The 15,781-nt window shown below is 39.9% G+C and overlaps 1 protein-coding gene across 1 annotated transcript in view; it reads left to right on the forward strand.

Annotated features, from left to right (window-relative positions):
• LOC134791246 (phosphomannomutase) overlaps positions 1-15,781 on the forward strand; it is a 317,911-nt gene that overhangs the window by 157,264 nt on the left and 144,866 nt on the right. The gene's annotated exons all lie outside the window — the stretch shown is intronic.

A 15,781-nucleotide genomic window follows, 5' to 3' on the forward strand; every position in this document is an offset into this window, starting at 1 on the left:
CAGCTGTCCTTTTTACTCCCCGTCCTATTTGAGAAGATCTATAACAATACATAATAAACATAAATATCTTAATGTCAGATAAAATAAAAATAATTACTAAAACGGTTGGTTGTATATACTAACGTAAGTCTTTTCGACACTGCTGACAATAGGCCCGCATCATCAAAACTCCATCAATCACATCTGATGACTGAGTATTCCCCTTGGAATTTTTGATATGCCCATCACATGGTGTATAATACGGTATAATATCAGAATCTTCCAGTAACGAGTGAGGTAATTTGTTTGATATATACCACATTCTTATATTTCTATGAAAATATGCTAAAATAAATTCTTTACTTAATTCCTCAATCTTATCACGAGGCAAAGTGAAACCAATATGATAGTAAGTAAACACCATTATGGAAAAGGATATCACAGTACAAGCACGGCACCAAAACACTGAATGATATGAACTCGAGATACCCCGCTTATATAACCAGCACTCTCCCACCCCACGTTTATCCTAACAATAAGTTCTGGTCACAACAAGTTAGGAGGAACCCATCCTTTGTTAAACAGGTACTGGTTAAGAGTTATAAACATGTATGAACAGGAATACTTTTACTTACGCCTCTCGATGTAGTTGGCTCACAAGACGGGCAGCCTCGCATAGATCTTCATTTTCTTCTATTTCTTCACAGAGTCTGATAAGTTCAAGATCGTAGACATCACAACTCAAAGAGTCCATTATGAAATGAGAAATCATACAGTGCTTTCTTTCATTTAAATAGTTGACTACAGATATAAGATTTCTAAGAGTGGGGACTGTAATCTTTACAAATGAGAAGTATTAAATTAAAACTTGTTGTAATGTGATACAATAAAAATAATCTGTTACATGGAAAATGTACTTAAGGAGAGGTAAAAAATGAGAAATACGTTAACACAATCATTAAGCTACTACTATCATTAATAATTATAACTATCACTGTTTCTTATTATCTATAAAATATTTCACACTACTGTCCTTAGAAGCTAATTGCTTTGTTATGTTATAAATAATATTTCGCGTATTTTGTAGCTCCAAATCGTCTTCCAACGCAAAATATTTCAATCTGAAGTCCGCATGCTTCCAGTGTTCCATGGGTGGGACGTTTTTGATTTTATGCATATCATATATCTCGATTTTAATCAAATGTGATGCATAGGCCCCGTCGTCTTGTCCGGATGACAAGTTTGCAACACCGTCTGGTGAACTTTTGCTCACATTTGAAGACCGTTTCACAACTTTAGACTGCTTTTTAGGTCGTTCAAAGAAGCTATCGATATTGTTTCCTGAACGTTTCTTTGCGATGGCTTGTTTAACTTTGAGACCAAGCGTACCCTCTTCATCGCTTGATTCGTCTTTATTATCATCCGGGTAGTAATAGTTCTTGAAAGTATTTTCAGTGAACTGAAACAATATAAAACAATAATTTACACACTGTCTACAATCTTGATAATTAAAACACAAAGAACACAAGTGAAAACAAAACAAAGTAAGTTACGGTAATAAAAGACATACTTACATCCATTGTTGGGTCTTTCTATAAACACTTAAACACTTCACTGTTGAATTAACACTATATTTCTATATACTGCAGTAGATACAAGGAGCTCTGATACAGAGGACTGCCACGACAGTAATACTTACTCAAAGCCATTTCTCTTCGGCTTTTATACTGTGATAGTGAGCAGGATACAGTATCGTTCAAATCATGTCTCAACAGGTTCATCTAATACAGACGCTCTCTTTACTAAAACCCAAATTCAAAAGCATAATAGGAAACAATAAATCCATTGTCAGTATAAAATATAATAGATGTCTACCAATAAAGCAATTATGCTGTTATAACAATGAATACCAACACACAAGAAATGCCGACGTATTAGACTAAATCATGTTGAAACCAGTTGACACGTCTCGTTATTTTTTTAAAATCATACAAAGTAACATGTCTCATCAAGTTCATCTAAACAGACGCTCCCTGTACTCAAACCCAAATTATATCCACATAATAATCCATTGTCAGCATAAAATATAATAGACGTCTATCAATAAAGCAATTAAGCTGTTATAACAATGAAAACAAGTGCACAAGAAATGTCTCACACGCCTCGTTATTATTTTAATTATACAAAGAAACAAGTAGCTACGAGTTTACTTTCTATCGTGTTACAAAGAACATAAAAATGTATGTGAAAACAAACTATATAGTATTAGATAATGAGACATACTTACATGCTAAGGTTAAGAAGATAGAACAGTTTAAGTATAAAAAAGGCTACATTAGGTTGAATTGCATTTATCGCAGACAAAAATAATGAGTTAGAAATAAGTAAAACTAAATTATTATTATTATAAATAAAATAACACAATACAATATGCACAATATAGGTAAGTATGTATACGATATGTAGGATGCTTTAGTTTGGATAGGTAAGTTTAGGTATTTAGGTTAAAACATAACTTGAACGAAGACTAGGTGAAAGCAGGTTAGTTTGAAATGAGAAGTTAGGTTTGGTCAAGTTAGGTTTGGTAAAAGAAGGTTTAGGTTAGTTTAGGCTACCGACGGATTACTTGTGTAAATTCTAATTAGGTTAGGTTAGGTTAGAACTGTAAACCTTTATTTTTTTTTATTTATTTATTTAATTATTTGTTTAATATCATCTAAGCTTGGGCGAATGTAGGACGCAGTCCCTACAGTACCCCCTTACCAGTGATGAAGTCACGATAGAAAAACAGAAATGAAAGAACAATTGGTAAAAACACACATGGAAAAAGGTAAACATATTACAAACTAAAAAGGAATGAAGTAAAGCTAAATACAAATAATAAAAATACAATTCTAGATGAACAGTGGATAAAATTGTTAGTTACAATTCGCTTAAGTGCTATGTTAGTAACATATACGCTAAAATAACTACAACAACCAATATGTATTGATAATACATGGTGAAGACACAATAGAAACAATAATGATATAAAAACATATTACAGAAAAAGGTAAATTAAGCTTAACTACTTACACACATTAATTATTTGAGACCTGCCTGGTAATAATCCGGAAAACGGACTCGTCTACCTGATTTGGTCCTGATTAATAGGCGGCGCTTGTTGTACAATCGGTGCAGGTGCTCTAGCTATACTCGCATTGTTGTTTGTAGTGCAGGTTGTTGGCTTCACAATGAACTGTGCTGAGTCGTCTTGGAACTCGTGCGACGGTTCAATGTTATCTGCTAGTACGTAGGCTGGCTTCAGTCGGTCCACCGAAACGGTTACATGATGTCCTCGTTTGTTTTATCGTTTCTTGATATAACGGCGAATGGACCTTCATACGACGATTGCAAGGTTCGTTTAGGGGCATCAACACGGACAAACACATGACTAGCTGTCTTCAGGTCTTTGAATATGAATATTTTATTACGTCCATGTCGAGTTCCTGCGACGGGTTGCAGATTAGAAAAGTTAGTTTTTAATTGAGTGACGAAATCCGATGCATCACAATCGCTGGTTGTTCTGGGTACTAAGAACTCTCCAGGTAAGCGAATGGTTTCACCGTAAACCATTTCAGCGGGCGTAGCTTGCAGATCGTCCTTGAATGCTGCGCGAATACCCATCATAACTGTAGGTAAAACTCGTGTCCATTGGTCGTTTTGATGACATTTAATCGCAGCTTTTAATTGGCGGTGAAATCGCTCAATCATTCCATTTGCAGCTGGGTGATATGCAGTAGTTCGCAGTTGAGTCGTACCAATCAGATTATTTAAGCTTCTAAAGAGATGCGACTCAAAATTTCGGCCTTGGTCTGTAGTGACTCGTAGAGGTACGCCGAATCGTGCGATCCAATTTGAGTAAAATGCCCATGCTACAGTTTCTGCTTCCTGATTCTCAATAGGTATAGCTTCAGGCCACCTAGAGAAACGATCAATGCAAGTTAAAATATATCTGCATCGTTCTGAAATTGGCATTACAACTATGTCTATATGCACGTGTTCAAAGCGAGTAGAAGGCGGTGCGAATGATCCGACAGGGGCTGACACGTGACGCGTAACCTTAGCACGCTGACACTCTAAACAGCTTCGAGTCCATTCTCTGCAGTCTGATTTGATAGACGGCCAGATGAATTTCTGCGTAGCTAATTTGATAGTAGCTTTGGCTCCTGGATGAGAAAGTTGATGAACTGAATTGAAAGCAGTCCTTCTGAAAGGCTCAGTAATATAAGGTCGGACAGACGGAGTAGAAATGTCGCAATAAATACTTTCTTCGAGCCCAGGTAGCTGTACAAGCTTGAGCTGTAGCGTCGAATCAGTTTTGTTTAGTAGCGATGATAAAATGTCGTCCGATTTCTGAGATAAGGCTAAAGCCTTCCAATCAATTCCTCGTTCAATTGGATCAATTTCAATGCGAGACATTGCATCGGCAGGTATATTTTGTTCTCCGCTAATGTGTCGGATGTCGGTTGTAAACTGACCGATAAAATCCAGGTAGCGGAACTGTCTTGGAGTGCATTGTTTATCTTTCTTCGCAAATGCATACACAATAGGCTTATGATCGGTATATATTGTGAATGGTCGCGCTTCCAAATTATGTCGAAATTGTTTTACAGCGGCATAAATAGCGTATAACTCTCTGTCATAAGTAGAGTACTTCTTCTCAGCACTTGTCAACTTTTTAGAAAAGAATGCTAACGGTTGCCATGCGCCATCCACTCGTTGTTGAAGTGCGGCGCCAACCGTGTTATCTGACGCATCTGTGAATAGCGCCAGGTCAGCGTTATCTTGAGGATGGGCCAGCATTGTTGCGTCGGCGAGGCATTGTTTGCAGGCCTCAAAGTCCTTAGTGCTATCAGGTGTCCAGTGAATCGTCGCTTTACCTTTAAGGTTTCCCTTCAGTAAGTCGTTTAATCTAGCTTGATGCGCTGAAGCGTTAGGTAAGAAACGTCTGTGGAAGTTTAGCATACCTAAGAACTGTCGCAATTGCTTCGCTGTGGACGGGAGTGGAAAGGAGCGTATAGCTTCTACTTTACCAGGTAACGGGCGTGTGCCCTCCGCAGACACTAAATAACCTAGGAATTCAACTTGGTCCTTACCAAACACACACTTAGAAAGGTTAATCACTACACTATAGTCACTTAATCGCTTAAATACAGTATCTAAATGTTTTAAGTGTTCGTCACTGTCACTGGAAGCAATCAAAATATCGTCTATATAACAATAACAAAAGTCTAAACCACGTAACACTTCGTCCATAAATCGTTGAAAAGTCTGAGCTGCGTTACGGAGTCCAAAAGTCATATATGGAAACTCAAATAATCCAAATGGCGTAGTTATAGCCGTTTTGGGTATATCTTCCTCCGCCACTGGAATTTGATTGAACGCACGCACTAGGTCTATGGTTGAAAACACTTTTTTTCCACTAAGAGTCTGGGCAAAATCTTCTATGTGCCGAACTGGATACTTGTCCGGTAATGTGCGGTCATTAAGCGCGCGATAATCTCCACATGGTCGCCATCCATTGTCCTTCTTCTGAACCATGTGAAGTGGCGATGCCCAGCTGCTTTGTGACGGGCGCGCAATGCCTAACTTTAGCATTGCGTCGAACTCTTTCTTCGCGGCGATAAGTCGATCGGCCGCTAACCTTCTAGGTTTTTGAGCTACTGGCGGTCCCGGTTTCGTCACAATGTAATGTTTTGTGTTGTGCTTCTTTTGTGTTGCCGCGGCACCGTCGGGCTTAGTGATGTCGCTATATTTTCTTAAAACTCGGTGATAAGGCGAGTCCCCGGTTATTGTTTTGATTGATAGCGGCGGCTCGAACTCGGCTACCTGACCGGTGACCGTAAGGTTTGTCGTGGCGTCTATCAGTCTATGCCTTTTTGGATCGACTAGTAAGTCATAGTGACCTAAAAAGTCTACACCAATTATTGGCTTAGCCACGTCAGCAACAACAAATCGCCATGTGAAATCTCGACGTAGTCCGAGGTTTAGGGTCATCGTGGAGAAACCGTAAGTTTTGATCGGGGTGTTATTCGCTGCAACTAGCTCGTACAAAGATTCTTCACTGTGAGGGGCTAGGCTGCGAGGATATACACTTAAGTCCGCTCCAGTGTCGATTAAAAACCTGGTCCCAGAGTTTTTGTCCATGATGAATACTCGTCGTGACGTTGTTGTTGTGTTTGGGCAACCATTCGCCACTAATGGCTCCCGCTCGCGTTTCCCGCATTGTCGGCTGCTTTAAATGCGCAAGGCGGTACGCATTTATGCGCTTCATGTCCGTAAATTTCATGGTACCAACACATACCGCTTGCTGAGTTGCTCCTTGAGCGAGGTCGAGATCGCGAACGCGAGCGTGATCTGCCTCTGTGTCGCGCACTTGCGTTGAGAGACAAAGCTTTCATTTGTTGCCGCAAGTCAGCAATTTCACTCTTTAGAACTTCTAAAACTTTCATCACTGGATTTTCCGTAGTCGCGATATTAGGCGTAGGCGTAGTGCTGTCCGCGATTGCATCCGCGACGTCTGCAACTTTGTCCAAGCTCTGCTCTGCCAGCGTAGCTAGGACCATCTGCATCGGGCGCGGCAACTGTTCCAGCCACATCGTACGAAGCAATGCGTCTGGCACCGCGGATCCAGCGAGACTTCTTAGATGCCGCAAAAACTGCGAGGGCTTGCGGTCTCCTATGTGCTCTCGCTCGAGCAACCTGCGTGTATTCACCTCTTGTGATGCACCTAACCTCTTAATGATGCCGGTCTTAAGTGCATCATACTTGTCGTTATCTGGCGGGGCGATTAGTATATCGCGCACTTCTGTGGCATCATGTGGCGCTAACGCACTCGCCACATGAAGGTATTTGCTAACGTCGTCGACGACGCCGGCCTTGCTAAACATTGTTTCTGCCAATGAGAACCACATCGCAGGGTCGCGAGGTATGAATGCGGGTAAACGAAGCGCACTTTCGTTAGCCATTTTAAAAGTTCACCACAAAAGTCACTATACACGATAAGTCCACTAAAAGCACTAAAGTTTATGTCCACAACACATGTACTAACCAATACTGCCGTTTATAGCGATCACGTCGGGGTCACCAATTTGGCAGTGGGGTTTGGTATTCGTACCAAGGTGTTGGGAGTATTGCAAATAAAAGTTTAGACGCCGGAAAAAATAATTGTTCTATATTAACACTACTAAGAAAACTAAACTAACTAAAATTACAATATTTAACAAGTATAGGGAGCGATATAAGATCAAGCTCGACCCGTGATAAAGGTACAAGATAACTTGTCGAGTTGACGTCTAACTCAGAACTCATTCTGACTCCCCGCGATCCTGATGACCATAACTTTGCAGGTAAGCAACAGGCTCATCGGAATAGCGGTACAGGACCGATAACGGTTTTGCACATGCCTGATCCTAGCATTTCTCACGCTGGGTACAAATTAGTTTATTACGTAAGTTAACAATAGCTATTCGGACACCGACAAAGAAATAAAACAAAGATGGATAAACAAAGAGTCAGTGCCGGCAAAGCAAAGGAAATACATTTTACAATATTTTACAAGCTTATCCCTAACGGCTAGCCATCATAAAATTCATAAAATAAAGTTACCGTTACGTATGCTATGCACATTGCGTATAACGGGAAAAGCTAAAATTTTATTTATTTAATTATTTGTTTAATATCATCTAAGCTTGGGCGAATGTAGGACGCAGTCCCTACATCAATTTTTGAAACATGCAGATACGTCTGCGAGCGATATTCCAAATTTTATATTAAAGGAGAAAATGGAAAAGTTACGCTTCCGGCAGGACTTGAACCCGCAACCTCCACAATCCAAGCAAGCTAACGCACGGATTGCGGAGGTTGCGGGTTCAAGTCCTGCCGGAAGCGTAATTTTTCAATTTTTTCCTTTAATATAAAATTTATAATAATTATAATTATACACATACATACATACATATAATCACGCCTATTTCCCGGAGGGGTAGGCAGAGACCACGGATTTCCACTTGCTACGATACTGACATACCTCTTTCGCTTCCTTCACTTTCATAACATTCCTCATACACGCTCGTCGGTTTAGGGTTTAGGGTGGTCGGGGGGTGTTTTAATTATAATTATAATTAAATTAAAGCTTAATCAGGACAAAGAAATACAGATACCACTCTTACTAGCATTCGAAGATGATTTAATCATAGCAAATATCTAATTGTATACACAACAACTAGACACCATTTACGCCAAGGCCAAATCCTTATTCGAAACGGCAGGCCTTAAAGTAAACACTATGTTGCATGCAACAACGACCAACTACATGCCCGACATGAAAACAACTTCGAATATCATTCAAAAAATGAAAAATGAGACAGGCCCAAGCACTGACAAAATCGCACTAGAAACTAGAACTATATAATGCGGCGCCGCAAGAATTTGTAGCCCAGATAGATATACAAGATTATGCGAGACGCTTGGACGACCAACAAAGTTTAAATAGTGGCAATATGCTTAAGATGGAGGCCCGTAGAAAATTACATTTTGCTTCACTCTTGTTCGGGATTATGCTGACAAAACAACCAACTTACCTCTACGAAAGACTAACGTTCTCCCGTAAACACATAAGGCAAGCCTCCCGCCTCATCTGTCCAAGGCACAGGTCGGCTAGTTTCCGTGGCAGCTTCCGGTACGCAGCCACGCGGTGCTGGAACAATCTCCCACCACCAATAAGAAATGCCAGCTCACTATACATGTTCAAATCCAGACTGAAACTGCACCTACTCAAGGAACAAACGATCCCCACCTAGCCGACCTATACCTACCTACATCCACCTGTATTTGTACCGACTACTGTGCTTTAGAGTCTATATATTTATTTATGTATTATGTAAGTATTTATTCATAAACATGTGTCAGTTTTCTTATTTTGTTAATAAATTACCGTGTCAACCGCACATTCTGTTGTATTCTGCTTCGGTTTTGTTTTTATGTTCTGTGTTGTTTTGTGTTTGTTTTACGTGTCAATGGGTACACTGAAAATCAGCGTCGTAACACTATTCATGTGCTGCGACACATGCTGAGTGTTATCCTTTTTGGAACCTCTCGCAACACTGTAACTTCAAATTTACCTAGACTTAAGCATTTTTTAATGTTGTTGTGTATGTGTGTTTCCAATAAAAGCATCATTCATTCATTCATTCATTCATTCATTCATTCATTCATTCATTCATTCAAAGTGCCAGAAGAGTGGCTTATTTCTTAACAGGTGCCGATTCCTAAAACTATACCTATCGATAAAAAATAACAACAACGAAAACGTCAACGAATACAAGAGAATATCCATTTGCAATGTTGGCTTCGCATATATGGTAACTTGCTCCTCGAGAACCTAGATAAGGAAATGAAAGGTCTGGTGGACGAATGACCACATCTTCAACGTCCGAAGTTTGCTCGATATCACCTGGTTTAGGTTTTCATAATTGCTATAGACATTGAAAAGGCTTTCGACAACGTAGACTTAAAGGAGAACCCCTGCTTAGCCGCATAAGCTACTCTTACTACCAGCATTGTTGCTGCATGTATAATAGACACACTTTGCATGGTTCGGACAAACCATCGAGACAATAAACCAAGGCAAAGGAGTCAAGCAAGGATGCCTATTATCGCCCAGACTGTTTATAATCATGATAGATGACGTACCTAGAACACTGGAGGAGAAGGATGAGGCTATAACTCTTAAACAGGACAATGAAATTGCTCTACCCTTAATATTGTCATTCGCTGACGACCTCATTATGGTAGACGAATGCATTTTAGAACGCTGGACCGCGTAGTTAACAAACTAAAATCACTATTAAGCTTGGTAGGAATCGTTATTAATAAAACTAAAACGAAGCTTGTCCGAGATCCCTTCGGTCAACCTGTATCGGAACAACAACCGTTGCACCTTGAAAGAGTGCAATTTAAAGCCAATCGAAACAATCCGCTACCTGGGCAATTATGACATGTTATCACATAACAGCGATACATGATAGGCGAGCCATTAAAATAAATGAAATGAAATATCTTGGTAATACGATAAAGATTCGTTGTGACCAGGCCGTAAAACCCAAAAATTCATGGGAAAACATCACAAACATCATGAAAAGTGCAGCCAATAAGACCCTAAAATACCAACCAAACTACTCCAAGGAACGAGAATAGGCGCTAACAAATCTACAAAAGGCCAAATTTCAAAATAAACGCAACCCTTTAGACTCTTCAGCTCGAAACAAGCTTAAAGAATGCAGACGGCGCTTACAAGAGATCATAGCCACAGACAATGAAAAAGAATGCCGAACGTTCTTCAGGGGGCTAGCCAAAATACACCCGTCGATGAGAATGAAAATAACCTACGATTTCTATAGGCGGCACAAGTAAAACGAAAGGCGGCGAATCAAAAATACATTTATTCCAATGTCAAAGTGGGAAAAAGAACTCGACAATATGGTGGGGCCCTTCACTGACGGACTAAGCGATGAGGACCCGTCAGACCTAGGAGATGAGCCCACAATGGCAGACATTGACAAAATCCTTAGCCAAATGCGAAACGGCACTGCTCCCGGCATCGATCTGGTGGTCACGGAGCTATACAAGGCTAACACGCAAGACCTGAAATCCGAGATCTTAGACCATATGAGGATGGCTTGGATAAACAATATTCTTCCGTTCACTTGGACACAAGTCAGTCCAAGTACCTTTTCAAAAAAAAAAAACAACTCGAAAACAGTAAACGACTATCGACGCATCTCTATTTTCACCACAGGATACAGTGGCCCTGGCTTCAGATCCCAGACACGAGCACAGCACAGAGCGAAGATGGCCCTCAGCATGACCAAAGAACAGCTCCAGCGCATCATCACAGCTCTAGCACCGGCAAACAGAAAGGGATCTTTCGCACAGTGCAACGCGACATACGACGGGATAGGCGAGAACGAAGCTGTGGAGACATTTCTCTCAGCCATAAATGTCTACAAGAATCTTGATGACATCAAGGACGAGAACGCAGTGGAAGGGCTCAACCTATTACTAAAAGGGGATGCCGCTATCTGGTGGGAAGGTGCCAAGTCCGAGATACATAACTGGACCACATTCCAGAACCGGCTTAGGCACGCGTTTGCTCCGAAGATATTTGCGGACATCCTATATCAAAGGATCATCGAGCAAAAGCAGGATGTGAAAACCCCCACTGAAAAGTTCGACGCAAAGAAGAGGGCACTCATGGCGCAGCTGCACGCGCCAACCCCGCCGGAGAACCATCAACTGCATATGATTTATGGTCAACTCCACTTAAGCATCCGGGAGATGGTGCCAATAAGCTCGTTCAAAACTTTTGAAGAGGTCCTGAAACTTGCGCGCAGCGCTGAGGAGATCCTACTAGAGAAGAAAACACACTGGGAAGAAAACGATGCCTCAGTCACTTCTTACGAGAAATGGAACTCTTCATGCCGACAACGCTGCGAGTGTTGCATGAAGAACGGGCACGCCGAAGAAGAATGCCGTATAAAGAAATGGCAACAACAGATTATGCCAGACAAATGAATGGTCTACATGCATAAAATACAATGTATCTATCAGAAAGTAGAATCGATTGTCATGTTTAAAAAAACATGTATGAAGCTAATTACATACTCCAATTTTACACGTGTGTTTTTGTTCCTAACCTGTTGACTTCCGGGACCCAAACCAAGAGTTTGTATAAGTAAAATAATGCAAATTTTATCACGTGTTAACAATTAACGTTAACTTGCGTTAAATATTCCAAAATGTGACGCATTAACGTTTAACGAAGTTATTTTATTTAGTAACGGATTAGCAAATAACGAAGTTAACTTTTTGAGTAACGGTTATCATATGGGCTATGATTGCTCCCCACGAACCGTCCGCCGTGCTCTTCATAAAACCGGAATACAAACTTAATATGAAATAGTATGAATGAACATTCGAGGTGGTATATCACAATGTAGTAACAGATACGCGAAATAAGAAAAAAGATGTTCCTGACTTTGACGTCATGGATTATGGTATCGTTAAAAAGGAAGTAAGTAAATCACGGTCGTGCAATAAGTATATTGCATCGGTATTGTTTTTGTTGTCAAACATGACAATGTGTTGACCATCGTTATCGGTTTATCAGTTGCATTTTAAACGGCATCGTGTCAACAACGTTTTCCTTAAGTCACAACAAATGTATTTTAATTTAAATATATTGTTTAAAAAAAATGTTCAGTCAAAATGCCAGCAAACTTAAGTGAATTGGAGAGAAGTAAAATTGTAGTCCTGTGGGAGCAGGCTTACAAGAAAGCGCAAATAGCAAGAGAGTTACACCTTACGGTAAGTTAATAAACTCCATTACACTAATAAGTTATTTCATATGCAACGGAGCAAAGATGTTGCTAAAAAAAAATACATAAAATAGTTCTATACCTAATTTATAGAATACAGGAAAACCTGATGAGAAGTCTATATGTCGGTTTTGAGTAAAAAAGGGGAAAAATTGGGAAAACTTTACGGAACTCATGGGGCGGGAGTCCGATTAGCACTTGGCCAGTTTTTACTAAAAGCCGAATGACCTTTTTTCATGTGTTACTTTTTTTTAGTATTTTGTAGCTATCCGAGTATATAATCAATACTTTACTCCTTCTTAATATATATATATTTCTTCTTTATTTTTTTCTTCTTCTTATGTTATATTTGTTTGCAGAGGAACACTGTCGCTAAATGGGTTAACCATTTCGAGAGTACTGGCAACGTTACTGCAAGAAGGCGACCAGCTCCACCTAGGTTAATTAATCCAGCCGGCGTGAGAGAAATTATGGCAGCCTTCTACCAGAATCCGTTCATCCTGACGCGGCATTTACCAAATCAATTTAACTGTCACATATCAACCGTCCGGCGAGCTCTTCATAATGCCGGAATACACTGCCGGATTCCGGCTATGAAATTGCACCTTACAGATGCTCATAAGGCAGCACGTCTTAGGTTCGCCGAAGAAATGGAAAATTTTGATTTTCCATGCGTCATATTTGTTGACGAAAAGACACGAAAAAACGAAGGCGTCCGAGGCGCCCGTTAACACCCGCCCCGGTGGGTAACCCGCCTCCTCGGCAGCAGTCGAGGCACAGCGCGCCAAATTAACACTGAAGAACATGGACGGAAAGTACCTAAGTACTCACGGATTAATATTGTTTAAAAAATGTTAAGTCACCAATTTTGCATATTGATACGATACCATAGTGCGATAGCGCGGATCCCTTTGTTTGATATAATGATTGAAAGTCATAATGTCATGATTGTCATATTATCATTAGTCATAATTCTGAAACCGTTAACTTTAACATTACGATAAAGAGTGAAGAGCTGGCAAAAGAACGTATGTCCTTTTCGATTGAACTTAAAAAAAGCTTTCGACACAGTGGACCTAAACGCCATCAGATACATTTTGCTGAGCGGAATAACTAACAAAGCTACGACCAATTGAATAGTCAAAGCGGTCATGAACGAATCAACCTGCATTAAATGGTTCAGTCTGCAAAAATTGGGACTAACCATGCCGTACTAGTATGACGTAAGGAGCCGCGATCCTGATGGCGACACCTCCGCCTCTCCAGACAAGTTTGTAGCCCTGACCAAGCAATCGGCTTTTTGATTCGGTCGTCTATCTATGGACTTTATGGGTTATAGCGAAGACGCGGTCCATAAATCAAATTATATTGAAAATCTTGTTATAGCAAATGCATCGAAACTAAAATTAATAATTACTTTGAGTAAAACAGAACTTATTGTTATTTTAATACCAACATAAACAGATTTAATGTATCTAACAAAAATACTACATTTATGTGGGTAAAATTATGTTAAGTAGGTACCCTCCGTAACCTTATTGTTGATTTTAATAATTATAATACTTGTTGCGTCTTCCATTCTAAATAAACAAATTACATGGAATGGAATAATACTTGTTTTTTTATTCACGTTTAATACGATTTCCCGTTTAGGGCGCTTTTTTGCTAGGTCCCCTCAGAATCGTCTACTCTAGAAGAAGAGCTTGCTTCCTTGAAGCTTAATCAGGACAAAGAAATACAGAGACCACTCGTACTACTACTATTCGCAGATGATTTAATCATAGTAAATATCTAATTGTATACTACAACAATGTTACGCCAAGGCCAAATCCTTATTCGAAACGGTAGGCCTTAAAGTAAACGCTATACATAGTTGCGTGCAACAACGACCAAAGATATACAAGATTATGCAAAACGCTTAGACGACCAACAAAGTGCCGGAAGAGTGGCTTATTTCCAAACAGGAGCCGATTCCTAAAACTATATCGCCAAAAAAACGACAACAACGAAAACGTCAACTACTACAACAGGAGATATCCATTTGCAATGTTGGCTATCGCATATATGTTAATTTGCTCCTCGACATGCTAGATAAGGAAATGAATGGTCTAGTGGACGAATGACCACCTCTATAACGTTCGAAGTTTGCTAGATATCACCTAGCGAGAAGGAAGAAAGGTTTTCATAATAGCCATAGACATTGAAAAGGCTTTCGACAACGTAGTCCTCAATGCCATAAAGGAGAACCTGCTTAGCCGCATAAACACTTCTCTTACAAACAGAATTATTGCTGCATGTATGATAGAAAGAACGCACTTTGCATGGTTCGGACAAACCACCGAAACAATAAACCAAGGTAAAGGAGTCAAACAAGGATGCCTTTTATCGCCCAGACTGTTTACAATCCTGAGAGATGACGTACTTAGAATACTGGAGGAGAAGGATGAGGCTATAACTCTTCAACAGGACAATGAAATTTCCCTACCCTATATTGTCATTCGCTGACGACCTCATTATGATAGGCGACTGCATTAGAACGCTGGACCGCTATAAGTACTTTATAGCTTCGGTAGTACATATTTTGGGTTCAGACCTGACCCAGTGGGAACATCTGTTGACCATCGTTGTCGATCTATTAGTTGCATTTTAACCGGTGTCAACAAGGCTTTTTTAAAGTGACAACGAATTTATAGCCGATAGCATCCGATATGAGTAATTTAAGCACAATGGAGAGGAGAAAAATTGTAACCCTGTGGGAGCAAGGTTACAGGAAGAAGGATATTGCAACGGAATTAAATGTTTCGGCCAGTTAATAATCCCATTAAACGTTTTTTGTCAGAGAATCACTGTGGATAAGTGGATAAATTTGCTAATGAAGGCAACGTCGTGAATAGAGTGCCACCACCCAAACCGGTGCAATTTTATATAACTAGAACATTGATAATTAGCTTTCATAGCAAACAAATATTCGAGGTAACACAATGCAGTAACGGATACGCTAAAGAAGACAAAACACGTTTCAGCTGAATGCGAATTACCAGCAACAAGGGCGGATTTAGGGGGGGGGGGGGTACAGGGGCACGTGATGGCAACATTTGGTTCCAGTTAATAACAATCGTAGGAGCCGTACTGTACGTTTGACGTTGTTTCCTCAAAATATTGAAGCGAAAAATTAAAGTGATTCCATCGAGTAACAGTTATATATAACAAAGAGTTTATACAAACATACATACATACATACATACATATATTACTGTATCAGTAGTAGTAGTAGTAGTAGTAGTAGTAGTAGTAGTAGTAGTAGTAATCACTTTATTGTACACAACACAGGTTTACAAAAATAAATTACAGTAATGGAAGTACAAAGGCGAACTTATCCCTAT

The sequence above is a fragment of the Cydia splendana genome, chromosome 6, assembly GCF_910591565.1.
Source record: "Cydia splendana chromosome 6, ilCydSple1.2, whole genome shotgun sequence".
Taxonomy (NCBI): Eukaryota; Metazoa; Arthropoda; class Insecta; order Lepidoptera; family Tortricidae; genus Cydia; species Cydia splendana.